Consider the following 14,883-nt stretch of genomic DNA (forward strand, 5'->3'; position numbering starts at 1 on the left):
GGGACTTGGGAGACTTGATTCCGTTCCCTGCTCTGCCACAGACTTTCTGTGTGATGTTGGTCAAGTCCCTTAGCCTGTCTGGGCCCAGTTCCTTGAGGATGCTAGCACTGCCTTGCACATTGGGAGCATGTGAGGATACAAGCATTACAGACTGCAGTCCACTCGCTGTACAGGGTTCTTCCTGTGTTTGCCCTGTGCAGACAGGAGGCCTCATGGCTTCTTTAACTCCATGCAGCGTCCTCCTGGGAACACTCACCCTTGTGCCTACAAGCAAGGGGTCATCACAGAATATTCTCTGTTTTCATCGTAAATAACCAGTTAACCCCAGCCCCACTGCTGTCACTGTACTATTGCATACCAGCAATTGTCTCTCCTGTTCTGTGCCACATGGCTGGCCACGTGGAGATAGGTGGGCTGTGCCGAGCTTCTGAAAACTTGCTAAGTTATTGGGTGGGGAAAAGAGGGGAAGAAATGTAGGAAAGCTGGGAGGTGTATGCATGTGTGGGGCATTGGAGAGCTGGCTTCTGTCACGGACTTGGCCAGTGTGACCCTGGGTAAGCCGACTGCCAGTACTGTGTCTCAGTTTCCCCCTCTTGAAAATAGGATAATGAGCCTTACTTACTATTGCAAAGTGAGATGTGACCCTCAGTTAAAAGTGCCGCGTAGGTCCTGAGTATTTGCTGCTGCTGTTCCCAAGAAAGGCCCAATTCATGGATGGGAATTTGCATTTCTGAGCACGGTGCCAGTCATGCAGTGGGGATGGGGATCCTCATCCGGAAGTAGCTGCACTTCGCTGCTGCCCTTGGGTCGCTTCTTCTAGCAGCAGACGAGCATATGAATCGGCCTGAGCCAGCCCTGCTGAATTGATTCTTAAAATGTTTGTATTTATTAAAACATTTGGGTGATTGTTTAAGTGTTGTTGACGTTACAGTTTCGCCTTCATTACAATGACAGCCACTGGCACATTGATTTCATTGTGGCGTAAAGAGCCATTGCTCTCTGCTATAGTGCTCCAGTTTAAATCCATTCAAAGCAGATCCTCCTCTTCTTCGAGTGGTGTCCCTGTGGTTGTCCCACTCTAGGTGTGTTTGCGGCCCTGTGCTGCTGATTGGAGAACTTCAGAAGCAGTGTCCATTGGGCCCGCACATGTGTTGTCTCTCCTGTTCTGTGCCACAAGGCTAGCCAGCGCAGGCTAACCCCCCTGAGTTCCTTCTCAACTGCCCCTGGCTAGAGATGGAGCCATTACCTGTCATTTAGTGGATCATTAACTCTCCTTTTCATTTGCTAAATTTCAGCTTTTAGAAACCACCTAACTTCTTTCTGACTCTTTATTTGGCCACGCCTGAAAAAGGAAGAAAGAAAAGACGTTGTTCTTTTGCCAAACTCGGTTCTCTGGTCTTCAAGAAGTATCGCACTTGCAGCGAGGTGATTTCTGGTTGCAGACAAGCGCGCCCAGTGCATTCACTGCCTCGGTGAGGGCCATATCCAACAGTAGTGTTTCCTCTGTCAGGATCCCGCAAGGACAGAGCGCCGGCAGAAAATCATCTGTATGGTGGCAGCTCTCCGATCCCAGCCCGCTGACTGGCATGAGTCTTCCCTTCAACTTTGAAGGATAGTGAGTTGAAGAAATGGTCCAGGGATTCCTCTCACAAGTCAAAAAAGAGAGCGGGAAGTTCCCTCAGCAAGCCCAGGGATAGCCAAAAGCAATCACCATCTCGCTCGCTGTCCTCAGCACTGAGATCGTCTGGCACCTACACCTCACAGCGACTGTTAGCGTCCGGTACCATTGATCGGTCCACAGACACTTTGGGCACGGGCACCAAATCTTCAGTATAGAGACACAAGGGCAAACACCCTAAGATGCTCCCAGTACGCAAGCGGACATTGGTATCACCAGTGGCATTGGCCCACCTGGCACTGGAGAGATGGGGTGACATGTGGACCTCGCCCATACCCAACACTGGGACATTCGGTACCAGTGGAATTCCATCAGGCCGGTGACATGAGCATGTTGGAAGCTTGACTCTCCACCCCTCAGTACCGAGGCCATGGCCAACTGAGGGTATTTCCCCACAATCATGCCATGCCCCTCTGATGCCAAGCGAGGGATTGGATAGCAAGCCAGAAGGAGTTTCACAATACTCCTCCCAAGTTCTATATGGGACACTATTAACAAGATTTGGGAATGGATCACCAGATGGCACCACCACCATCCTGGGGCACCACCCATGGGCACCGCCACTGAGTGCTATGCCACTGCAATTGCTGTACTGGGACCCCTGGGCAGTGCACATACAGTTTGCCTCAAGGGCACCGAGCATTGCCCAAGAACCTCCTAGACATGCTCCCTCAGCCACAGCATCAGGGGCCTCAGAGCCTCAAGAAATGGAGGAACAGGAGGGAGAAACAGAGGAGGAGGTAACGCCTAAGGCCATATCCTCTTCTTCACTGGACGAAGTCGTCATGCCATCACCACGAAAAGTATGGTGGACACCCTCCACATACCATTGGAGGAGGTTAAAGATACGCACCATCAGCTCATTGATATCCTCCATGCTTCATCCGCTTCCAAAATCATCCTCCCAATTAACGAGGCTATCCTAGACCCAGCTAAGATGGTGTGGCAAACCCGGCTTTGGTGGCCCTGATGTGCAAGTGGGTGGACAAAAAATGCGATGTCCCTGCGAAGGAATCAGAGTCCCACAGCCCGGTTCCATCGTGGTGGATGCTGTGCACTCTCGTGGATGAGAGCATCACTCCAGAACAACACCCCAAGACAGAGACTGGGTGCACCTTGATCCCTTTGGTAGAAAGGCATACTCCTCAGCCACCTTACAGTTATGAATTGCCAACTACCAAGCACTCACGCAAAGTACAACTATATGAATTATAACAAACTGAATGGGGGAGGGATAGCTCAGTGGTTTGAGCATTGGCCTGCTAAACCCAGGGTTGTGAGTTCAATCCCTGAGGGGGCCATTTAGGGATCTGGGGCAAAAATTGGGGATTGGTCCTGCTTTGGACTAGATGACCCCCTGAGGTCCCTTCCAACCCTGATGTTTTATGATTCTATGACCTTTTATTGATAAACTGTTGAAGAGCTCCTGAGACTCCTTCAAGGCCATCATCCAGGAGGGGCAACTGGTGGCAAAAACATCATTGCAATTGGCCCTCGACGCCGCTGACCCGGTTGCCAGGGCTATCTCCACGGCTGTGGCAATGAGACAGGCATCGTGGCTGCACCTCTTGGGATTCCTGAAGAAAGTGCAGGCCACACTGGCGGATCACCCCTTTTGAGGGAGTGAAGCTCTTCGCCGAGAAGATTGATGCCTCTCTCTCCTCTTTGGAAGGATTCCATGGCCACTCTCAGGTCACTGGGAATCTACACTCGGGAGCAAAAGAGACATTTTAACCCTCAGTACCTGGAAAGGCCTTATTCATCCCATTCCCATCACAACTGCACTATGATCCCCAAAGGAAAAAGGGGGAAATTCTCAGAACGGAAGCCTTCTGGCTCCCAATCCGCAATCTAAGCATCACTTTTGACCCGCAGGTCGAAGTGCTGTGAGACCTCTTCCCAGTACTATCTGTGCCCATGTACCCATTTGGCCACTGTTTGGCAGTGTTCCACAGTGCCAGGGAGTGCATTAGGTTGGACAGGTGGGTCCTAGAGATCGTCAGATCCGGTTACTCCATCCACTTCACCTCCCTATCCCCTCCACAACCCTTCCCCATCCCTTTTCAGGGACCCTTCTCACAACTGTGTAGTATGGCAGGAGATAAGTCGCCTTTTGCAGTTAGGAGCCATAGAACCAGTACCGCAACATCTGTGAGGCAAAGGGTTCTACTCTTGTTGTTTCCTAATTTCCCAAAAGAAAGGGAGGTTGGAGAACCGTTCTGGACCTCCAAGCTCTCAACAAGTTTGTCAGAGCTCAGAAGTTCAAGATGTCACCTTATTGATGATCATTCCATCATTGGAACAGGGACACTGGTTTTCAACCTTTGAGCTACAAGATGTCTTTCACATTTCAATACTACTGGCTCACAGACGTTTTCTCAGGTTAATTTTGGGACATGACCACTTCCAATACAGGGGTCCTCATCTTTGGACTTTTTCTGGCCCTCAGAGTATTTTCCAAAGTTCTCTCAGTGGTGGACACCCATCTACAATCAGGGATAATGCTCTGCCCTTACCTCAACGATTGTCTCCTTAGAGTCCGGTCTCTTCCGGAGGCTCATTGAGCCACTGAGCACATGATACGCTTGTTCATGGAGCTGGGCCTACAGATCAGTTCCTGAAAATCGACCCTCACACCAGTGCAATGCCTGGAATTCATAGGGGCCGATCTATACATACTACAGGCCAAAGCCTTCCTACCTCAAGACCGGTTCCTATCCCTGGTTTCACTTAGACATAGGTCAGTGCAGCCCTAAAGTACCAGCTGAATCTGCCTCCAGCTCCTGGGGCATCTGGCACGGTGGTGATTCGCATACCAGACTCCACATGCAATGCCTATAATTTTGGTTTAGCTTGATTTACAGACTGAACAGGGATAGTCTGGACAAACCCCTGTCACTGCCCAGCAGGATCAAGAATTCCCTGGTCTGGTGAAATAACCTGGCCAATGCATGCAAAGGGATCCCCTTTTCACAGGCGCTCCTCCATCGCTCTTTACCACTGACACCTCCCTCATTGGATGGGGAGTGCATTTAAATAGCCTCATAGCACAAGGCAAATGGTCGCCTGCGGTGATCTCCCGGCTCATCAATTTCCTTGAGCTGAGAGCGGTCAGAAATGCCTGCGCCCATTTCCTCCTGCTAACAGGATCATGTACAAAAATCCTAACAGACAGCATAACCTGCGTGTAGTCTATCAACCGTCTGGGAAGGGCCAGATCACCCTCCCTATGCACGGCGGCGATGAAACTTGGAACTGATGCATCTCTCACAACGTCACCTTGTCCAGACCTATAGAAATGGTCCAGGTTCCAGATTTGGTGCACGTCTCATCAGATCTCTCTGGTGTCAGCAACTCTTCCACATATTCCAGAATATGTCCTGACCCTTAAGGTTGGGATTATCCCTGAGCTCTCTCAGGGTCCACCTCGCAGCTATCACAGCATTTCACCAGCCTGTAGAGAGGTGCTCAGGACTATCTCACCCAACAACTAAAAGGTTCCTTCAGGGAATAACAAACTTTTTCCCTCAACCTCGGCTTCCTACCCCATCACGGGACCTAAACTTAGTGCTGAAAGGGCTGACTAGGCTCCCCTCGAAAACTACGGCCACTTGTTCGCTGCCATACCTATCAATGAAAATGGTTTTTCTGATCGGGGTTACCTTGGCTAGAAGAATAGGGGAAATAGCAGCTCTGATGGTGCATCTCCCGTACAGTGTTCTTCCCAGATAAGGTCACACTCAAGCTGCAACCAAAAGTGACCTTCCCACCTTCTACCCCAAGCCTCACCGAGACAATAGGGAGGCCATACTGCATACCCAGATGATAGGAGGGCCCTTCATTCTACCATGGTAGGACAAAGGCCTTCAGAAAGTCCCTAGAATGTTCCTCTCTGTGGCAGAAAGGTCTAAGGGCTCAGCAATATCAGCCCAAAGATTCTCCAAGTGGTTCTCGAATTGCATCAGACAACGCTTCCTCTCACCTTCTTTAAGGACATCCCCATCTTAGAGATCTGTAGAGTGGCGGTGTAGGTGTCAGCCCACACCTTCAAAGAACATCATGCGATCACCAGGGACTCTGCCTCTGATACCATCTTTGGCTCCACAGTATGGTCCTCTGTGACTGACCTGACTCCGAAGCCCAGCCCTCTAGTGGGGGGTACTGCTGGGAGTCGCCTACAGTGGAGCACCCATAGGGACTCTACTTGAAGAAGTTATTAATCTTGTCCAGTAACGATGGTTCTTTGAGTTGTGTGTCGCTATGGGTGCTCCAGGAGCCACCCTCCTTCCCTCTACTTTTGGAGTTCTCGCTATGACTCTGGGTAGAGAAGGAACTGAGGACGGTTAGCCCCCACACATGGGCTAGCCTTGTAGCACAGCACAAGGAGAGACCACACACGTGCGGGCCCAACGGACACTGCTACCGAAATTCTCCCATCAGCAGTGCAGGGACGGAGACACACCTACAGTGGGGCACCAATAGGGATGCTACTGGAAGAACCATCATTACTGCACAGGATGAGTAACTTCTTCGTCCTAAGAAGAACAGGAGTACTTGTGGCACCTTGGAGACTAACAAGTTTATTAGAGCATAAGCTTTCATGAGCTACAGCTCACTTCATCGGATGCATAGAATGGAACATATAATAAGATATATACGCATATAGAGAACATGAAAAGGTGGAAGTAGTGATACCAACTGTAAGAGGCTAATTAATTAAGATGAACTATTATCAGCAGGAGAAAACAACTTTTGTAGTGATAATGAAGATGGCCCATTTAGACAGTTGACAAGAAGGTATGAGGATACTTAACATGGGGAAATAGATTAAATAGGTGTAATGACCCAGCCACTTCTAGTCTCTATTTAAACCCAAGTTAATGGTATCTAGTTTGCATATTAATTCAAACTCAGCAGTTTCTCGTTGGAGTCTGTTTTTGAAGCTTTTCTGTTGCAAAATTGCCACCTTTAAGTCTGTTACTGAGTGACCAGAGAGGTTGAAGTGTTCTCCTGCTGGTTTTTGAATGTTATGATTCCTGATGTCATATTTGTGTCCATTTATTCTTTTGCATAGAGACTGTCTGGTTTGGCCAATGTACATAGCAGAGGGGCATTGCTGGCACATGATGGCATATATCACATTGGTAGATGTTCAGGTGAACGAGCCCCTGATGGCATGGCTAATGTGATTAGGTCCTATGATTGTGTCACTTGAATAAATATGTGGACAGAATTGGCATCGGGCTTTGTTGCAAGGATAGGTTCCTGAGTTAGTGTTTTTGTTGTGTGGTGTGTGGTTGCTGGAGAGTATTTGCTTCAGGTTGGGGGGCTGTCTGTAAGCGAGGACTGGTCTGTCTCCCAAGATCTGTGAGAGTGAGGGATCATTTTTCAGGATAGATTGTAGATCTTTGATGATGCGTTGGAGAGGTTTTAGTTGGGGGCTGAAGGTGACAGCTAGTGGCATTCTGTTATTTTCTTTGTTGGGCCTATGCTGTAGTAGGTGACTTCTGGGTACTCTTCTGGCTCTGTCAATCTGTTTTTTCACTTCAGCAGGTGGGTACTGTAGTTTTAAGAATGCTTGAGAGAGATCTTGTAGGTGTTTGTCTCTGTCTGAGGAGCAAATGCGGTTATATCTTAGAGCTTGGCTGTAGACAATGGATCGTGTGGTATGTCCTAGGTGGAAGCTGTAGGCATGTAGGTAAGTATAGCCACCAAAAGTATAGGTTTCCAGAATAGGGTGGTGGTTATGTGACCATCGCTTATTAGCACAGTAGTGTCCAGGAAATTGACCGCTTGTGTGGATTGGTCTAGGCTGATGGTGGGATGGAAATTGTTGAAATCATGGTGGAATTCCTCAAGGGCTGCTTTTCCATGGGTCCACCAGAATGCACCCCAAACAGCATAACCAGCAAGAAAGTAAACAAACAGGTTTTCAGCTCTCAGAGCGACTGAACACAGCTTTTCATGCTGCACGCTGGAGGCTGGGTTGTGGGTGGAATCCCATCTACTGGGATATCGGAAGGAATAAAAGCCCTCAAGGCAGCAATGAAGGAAGGGAATCATTCCCAGGGCCTGGCTACACTTGCAGATGTAGAGCGCTTTGAGTTAAACCTGCCTTCGGAGAGCTCAATAGGGAAAGCGCTGACAGGAACAAGTGCACTGACGTGGCCACATTTGTGCGCTTGCAGTGGCATTGGGAGCAGTGCATTATGGGCAGCTATCCCACAGAGCACCTCTTCCCATTCTGGCGCTGTGGCTTGTGTGAAGAGGGCGGGAGGTGTGGGACATTCTGGGTCCTGTCCCAACACCCTGTGATGCATCGGTTCGCATCCCAGCAATCCCTGTGCTTCCATCCACATTTGGCGCCATCTTTCAACGTTTTTTGTACTGCGCGCTCTGTCTTCCCTTTCGGTCTGCGGGAATGGATCCCGAACTGCTGAGGAATATGCTGATGAGTCTTGCCAGCACGTTGCGTTTGGCAGTAGAGTTATTCCTTATGATCCAAAGTGACAGTGAGGGCTCAGATGATGATATTGACTCGAGTGATGCATATGACATAAATTTGCTTATGGCATTCACAGACTTGCTTACCACCATGGAACGCTGCTTTTGGGCTCGGGAAACAAGCACTGAGTGGTGGGATCCCATCATCATGCAAGTCTGGGATGACGAGCAGTGGCTGCAGAGCTTTTGGATGAGAAAAGCCACTTTCATGGGACTGTGTGAGGAGCTCGCCCCCACTTTGCAGCATAAGAACAGGAGATTGAGAGCTGCCCTGACAGTGGAGAAGTGGGTGGCTTTTGCAATCTGGAAGCTGGCAACTCCAGACAGTTACCGATTGGTCGCTAACTAGTTTGGAGTGGGGAAGTCGACCGTTATAATCATGTTGATGCAAGTTTGCAGGCCATTAATCGCATCCTACTCAGAAGAACCATCACTCCGGGTAACGTGCTTGAGGATTGGGGATGGCTTTGCACAAATGGGTTTCCCTAACTGCGGAGGGGCGATAGATGGCGCACGCATTCCAATTCTGGCACCAGCCCACCTACCCTCAGAGTACACTAATCGGAAGGGGTATTTCTCTATGGTTCTCCAGGCGCTTGTGGATCACTGTGGACATTTCATTGACATTAACGCAGGCTGGCTTGGAAAGGTGCATGACACTTGCATCTTTTGGATCACTGGCCTGTTCAGGAAGCTTCAAGCCGGGACTTTTTTCCCAGACCAGAAGATCACCCTAGGGGAAGTCGAAATGCCCATTGTGATCCTTGGAGACCCCGCTTACCCTTTAATGCAGTGGCTCACGAAACACTACACAGGGAGCCTTGACAGCAGCAAGGAGTAGTACAACAACAGGCTGAGCAGGTGCAGAATGAGTGTGGAATGTGCTTTTGGCCGTTTAAAGGGCTGCTGGCGCTCTCTGTATGGGAAACTGGACCTGGCTGATGACAGCATGCCCGTGGTTATATCTGCATGCTGTACCCTCCATAACATTTGTGACGGGAAGGATGAACGATTCACTCAGGCATGGAACTTGGAGGTTCAACACCTGGAGCCAGAGAGCAGGGCTATTAGAGGGGCCCAATATGGGGCTGCAAGGATTAGGGATGCCTTGAGGGAGCAATTTGAGGCTGAAAGCCACCAGTAATGTCTGGTTCCCTGCACAGGAGTGAGGTGCAGTGGTTCCAATATTAGTAGGAATCTGTGTTTTGCTATGCTGACTTGCAGTGTCTGTTTCTTTCCTGGGCTAAGATATCTTTTACTTTATGCAATAATAAAGAATGTTTTCAAAGGCAAAAAATCCATTTATTGAAAAGAAACACAACTGCTTGGGAAACAGAAAAGGCAAGGGGTTAGGATGGGGAATGGTACAATCACAGATTTGTGTATGTCCTGTTATCATTCTCAGCCTTCCTGTCTGGAATGCTGTGCAATGAGTGCCGCACTTCAGGATGGCTATACTGCACAGTGATGGGGGTTGAGTGCATTGGGTAAGGGTCGTAGTTTCCAGGGCTGGGTGGTAAAGCTACTGGTGTTGGAGGCAGCTGGTGGCGGTTAAGAACGCAGATGTTGGGGAAAGTGGGTTGGAGGTGATATGGGGGCACAAGGGAAAGAGTTTTTTGGGACAAGGGCCGCAGGGGAGGTTGGGCACGGTAGTGCTCCGCCTGCATGGCTACAAGCACCTGGATCGAGTCCACGTGGCACTCAATTATGCTTATCAGCCGATCCATGCTTTGCTGCCGGAGCACCACGCTTTTGTGCCGGCTCTCCTCATTCTGCTGGCGGATCCTCCTTTCACTGTCCCACCACTCCTGCACTTTTCAATTTTCATTACTTGAATGCTGCATTACTTCATGCAACATGTCTTTCTTGCTTCTACGTGGCCTCTTTCTGATTCTTTGGAGTCTTTCGGCCGGTGATAACATGGACAGCTGAGATCTCAAGGTTGCCTCTGTAAAGGCAAAATGCAACACTTAAGAGGCAGCATTGTTCAAACCAGAAAGAGCAATGATTCCCCCATACTTAAGGGCAAGCACAGTCTACACAATTGCATAATTTGCCCGTCCCAAAGCGAGCTCACATACTCATGGGAACCCCAAAATGGTGAGTAAGCACAGGGTCAAGCGTGACTGATTGTTTCACGGCTGTACTGTCCTCTGGGTTTCTGTGTTTTGGGGAGAGCCAACAGCGGCAGGGGGCCCCTATACTGAAAACTGTGCCTACATTTTCCACAGAAGTTCGTCCTGGAAGATATCTTGCTGCTGAGGGTGACCTGGGAAGCAAGGGAGGGTCTTCTCCCGCAATGCAGATTCCTCCCTGGCCCATATGCAGCTTGCTTGTGTGCAGCAATGGTCCCCCCTGCCCCTCTTGGCACAGTGGTGCGGACAAGTTAGCCTTACTGGGACAAGGACCCTAGTAGAACTCCCGAGAAACCTGCACAAGTGCATTGCCCAAGTTCTGGATGAGACCTTTGAAGAGATCACTGAGGCCGATTACCGCGATGTGAGAGAGCACATCAACGCCCTATTCCGCATCTAGCCATGCATGCAGCCCATATCCTCCTCACCCCAAGAGCCCGTACTGAATAACTTCTTTCCCAAAATAAAAGCCGCTTACCAGGAACCTCCTCTGGTGTTTGTCCTTCCCCAAGTGCTGGCTGCTGCAACTGGCTACCTTCCTCCTGGCTTGAGAGCAGCTCCTGGCTGCATGCACCTAGGGATTCCGGGGTGTCTTCCTCCACCTCAGCCCCCTCGCTCCCGCTTTGCTGCTGCTCCTCCTCCCGCCTTGTTGAACTGGGCTCTGAAGTGTCCATGGTGGTACTCAGAGTGGAGGTGGGATCCGCCCCAAGTATCGCGTCCAGCTCTTAGAAAGGCAGGTCACAGAGGCAGCACCGGAGCGGCTGTTTGCCTCGTGGACTTTGCGGTAGGCATTCCACAGCTCCTTCACTTTAACCCTGCACTGCCGTGCGTCCTGGTCCTGACCTCTTTCCATCATGTCCCTTGATATCTGCCCGAAGGTATCGTAATTCCTACGGCTGGAGCACAGCTGGGACTGGACAGCTTCCTCCCCCCAAACACTGATGAGGTCCAGCACCTCACCATTGCTCCATCCTGGGGATTGCCTGGCGCGTGGAGGCACGGTCACCTGGAAAGATTTGCTGAGAGCATTCCACGCCTGGCTGAGCAAACAGGAAGGGGATTTTCAAAATTCCCAGAGAATTTAAATGGCAGGTCTGATGGTTGGTCATCTGAGGGCATGGCAGTAGAGTTCAAAGTGATGACCAGAATGGCTAGACTAGGCATTGTGGGACACTTCTGGAGGCCAATCAGAGTGCGCTAACAGACCAGGGCGTCCACACTGGTGCCCCGGCGCTCCCGTGGGGGTGCACAAAACATTATTCCACTCGCCGAGGTGGAGTACCAGGAGCGGACCAGCCACAGAGTCAGAGCCCTCTACATGCCTTGCTAGTGTGGACCGGTACTGAACTAGTGCACCTGGGACTCCTTTAATGTGCTGTAACTCGCAAGTGTAGCCAAGCCCCCAGTGTCAGAGTATGGGATGAGAAGCGGGGGCTGGTAGTGAAGGGAGGAGGAGTTTAGTTTAAATATTAGGGGGAAATTGATTTGTCCCACTGCGAGCATGTGATACCCATGCTCTGCATTGGTGCAGAGTTCATGGGCCAGAGCCAATGTCTTGCAGCCTAAAGGGGTTTGGGACAAGAATGTGTGTGTTCCATCCTGCCATGGTGACTGGAGCTACCAGGATTTAAACAGGGCTTGGCTGGCTGGTTATCTTCCATGAAGAGATCAAGGCTTTGGTATGCATTCCCTCTCCCCTGTGGCTTGCAGACCTCCCAGGTGCTCAGCTTGGGCTGCAGAGCAGTTTGAGGGGATTAGAGCCTGATGCAGTGGGGATGTTTTGCTCTGGGTTTTGTTGACTGGCTGTTCATTGAACAGGGAAGAGATCGGAGGCTGATGTTTCCTGGCTTGTGGTTTAGTAATTGCTAGAGTGCTCGGAGCTGGAATGGATGCTTCCTTAACTAGAAATCAAAGGAGGCAAATGAGAAATAATGATGCGCTTGCAGCCCTGCTGAATTCTGAGGATCAGGCAAGAGATGCTCTGCCCCCTTTTATGGTCCTGCATTCCACAGGCCTATTCAGGAAGCAGAAGGTGAAGATTTTCACAGCTGGTGTGTACAGCTGTGGGAGCTGCAGCTATCAAAGCCCTCCAGGCACTGGGGGTGGGGGTGACTTAGTCAGTCAGTGAGTGGCTATAGAGATGCTTTTAAGCCACTTCGATTGCAGAAAAATACATGTTGCTTTTTCTGCACACAGGACACAAATCAGCTAAGCAATGGTAAGCAGGGGTTAACACCCTACACGTGCACACATGCAGCATATTGCACTAAACAAGCCCTAGACATTGGATTCTGTTGGAGATTCAAATAGACCACAGGCTCCTTGGCTCTTTCGGCATTGCCTGTGGGGGGAGGGTGCAAATTCTGTGGGGCCAGGGAAGCGTGTTATCCTTTATTTGTGTAGTGTGGAGTATTTATGGGTGCTACTAGAAACGGTAAAAGTGGCAATGAGTCCTATGGAACCTTATAGACTAACAGACAGAGTATTGGAGCATTAGCTTTCGTGGGTGAATACCACGATTCGTCGGATGCTTGTAATGGAAATTTCCAGAGGCAGGTATAAATATGCAAGCAAGAATCAAGCTAGGGATAACGAAATCAGGGAGGATGAGGCCCTCTTCTAGCAGTTGAGGTGTGAACACCAAGGGAGGAGAAACTGCTTTTGTAGCTGGCGAGCGAGTCACAGTCTTTGCTTAATCCTGAGTTTATGGTGACAAATTTGCAAATGAACTGAAGCTCAGCAGTTTCTCTTTGAAGTCTGGTCCTGAAGTTTTTTTTGCTGCAGGATGGCTACCTTTAAATCTGCTCTTATGTGTCCAGGGAGGTTGAAGTGTTCTCCTACAGGTTTTTGTATATTGCCATTCCTAATATCTGATTTGTGTCCATTAATCCTTTTATGTAGGGACTGTGCAGTTTGGCCGATGTACATAGCAGAGGGGCATTGCTGGCACATGATAGCGTATATTACATTGGTGGACTTGCAGGTGAATGAACCGATGATGGTGTGGCTGATCTGGTTAGGTCCTGTGATGGTGTCGCTGGTGTAGCTCTGTGGGCAGAGTTGGCATCAAGGTTTGTTGCATGGATTGGTTCCTGAGTTAGAGTTTCTATGGTGTGGTGTGTCGTTGCTGGTGAATAAATAAATGGACACAAATCAGATATTAGGAATGGCAATATACAAAAAACCTGAACACTTCAACCTCACTGGACCCATAAGAGCAGATTTAAAGGTAGCCATCCTGCAGCAAAAAAACTTCAGGACCAGACTTCAAAGAGAAACTGCTGAGCTTCAGTTCATTTGCAAATTTGACACCATCGGCTTAGGATTAAACAAAGACTGTGAAAAGCTTATGCTCCAATACGTCTGTTAGTCTATAAGGTGCCACAAGACACTCTGCTGCTTTTACAGATCCAGACTAACATGGCTACTCCTCTGATACTAGAAACTGTAGTGAGGGTCTCAATCCAGAGCCCCACTTTGGCCCCTTTAGTGCGGCTCCTGCAGTATCAAGGAGTTGGAAAGCCAGAATCTCCCCAGTGGGACAGCGTGGAGCAGCCATGCTTTCCTCTCCAGGTCCTGGCAAAAGGGTCATGCTTGGTCTATTCCAGGGTGAGGAGGCATGGTTGTAACGTCATGCAGCACCCTTGGGCTCCAAGGATGTGGACAAATTGGAGAATCCAGGGGAGGGCAATGAAAATGATTAGGGGACTGGGGCACATGACTTATGAAGAGAGGCTGAGGGAACTGTGCATACTTAGTCTGCAAAAGAGAAGAGTGAGGGGGGATTTGATAGCAGCCTTCAACTACCTGAAGCGGGATTCCAAAGAGGATGGAGCTCGGCTGTTCTCAGTGGTGGCAGATGACAGAACAAGGAGCAATGGTCTCAAGTTGTAGTGGAGGAGGTATAGGTTAGATATTAGGAAACACTATTTCACTAGGAGGGTGGTGAAGCACTGGAACGGGTTACCTAGGGAGGTGGTGGAATCTCCGTCTTTAGAGGTTTTTAAGGCCCGGGCTTGACAAAGCCCTGGCTGGGATGATTTAGATGGGGTTGGTCCTGCTTTGAGCAGGGATTGGACTAGATGACCTCCTGCGGTCTCTTCCAACCCTAATCTTCTATGATTCTAGAAATCCCTGGCTGACAGGTTGCTTTTGGGGGTCATTGCTGTTTGGGTGATTTTTTTTGGTTTTTTTTAGAGCAGCCCTGCACTGCTCAGATTGCCCCAGGATTGAGGTGCTGCAGATGGCTCCTCTGCGGCTTCCGCAGCTCGGCTGCATCCAGTGGATTGATCTGAAGGTTGAGCCCTTACCGTGCAGTCACCATCACCAAGAACCACAGGTACAGGTAACCTCTGTCACGTAGCATTCTGTTCTCTGTTTGCTAAGGGCTGCTGCTCATGGATGCTAGCGCCTTTGGACAGTTTACAGGTTTCTGTAAAATCCTAACAAGTGCACTGTAAACCTACCACTCACGGCCATCCCAAAGGGTGGCTTGGCTTCAGATTCTTGCAGAAAAGGGCTGGCTATATAGCTCACCAGTTTTCTAAGTGACATATCTGGTGTATG

General features: G+C 49.7%; 1 protein-coding gene across 4 annotated transcripts in view; it reads left to right on the plus strand.

Annotated features, from left to right (window-relative positions):
* The window catches only part of LOC119861755 (probable E3 ubiquitin-protein ligase MID2), a 312,271-nt gene that overhangs the window by 21,568 nt on the left and 275,820 nt on the right, over positions 1-14,883 (plus strand). The window contains exon 2 of one of the 4 annotated variants that reach the window (XM_038417264.2): positions 14,515-14,656. The exons of the other annotated variants lie outside the window; for them this stretch is intronic. The gene's annotated coding sequence lies outside the window, so the exon portion shown is untranslated. The remainder of the gene's footprint in view (positions 1-14,514; positions 14,657-14,883) is intronic. 4 annotated transcript variants of the gene reach the window in all.

This window comes from Dermochelys coriacea, chromosome 9 (genome assembly GCF_009764565.3).
Source record: "Dermochelys coriacea isolate rDerCor1 chromosome 9, rDerCor1.pri.v4, whole genome shotgun sequence".
Classification (NCBI taxonomy): Eukaryota; Metazoa; Chordata; order Testudines; family Dermochelyidae; genus Dermochelys; species Dermochelys coriacea.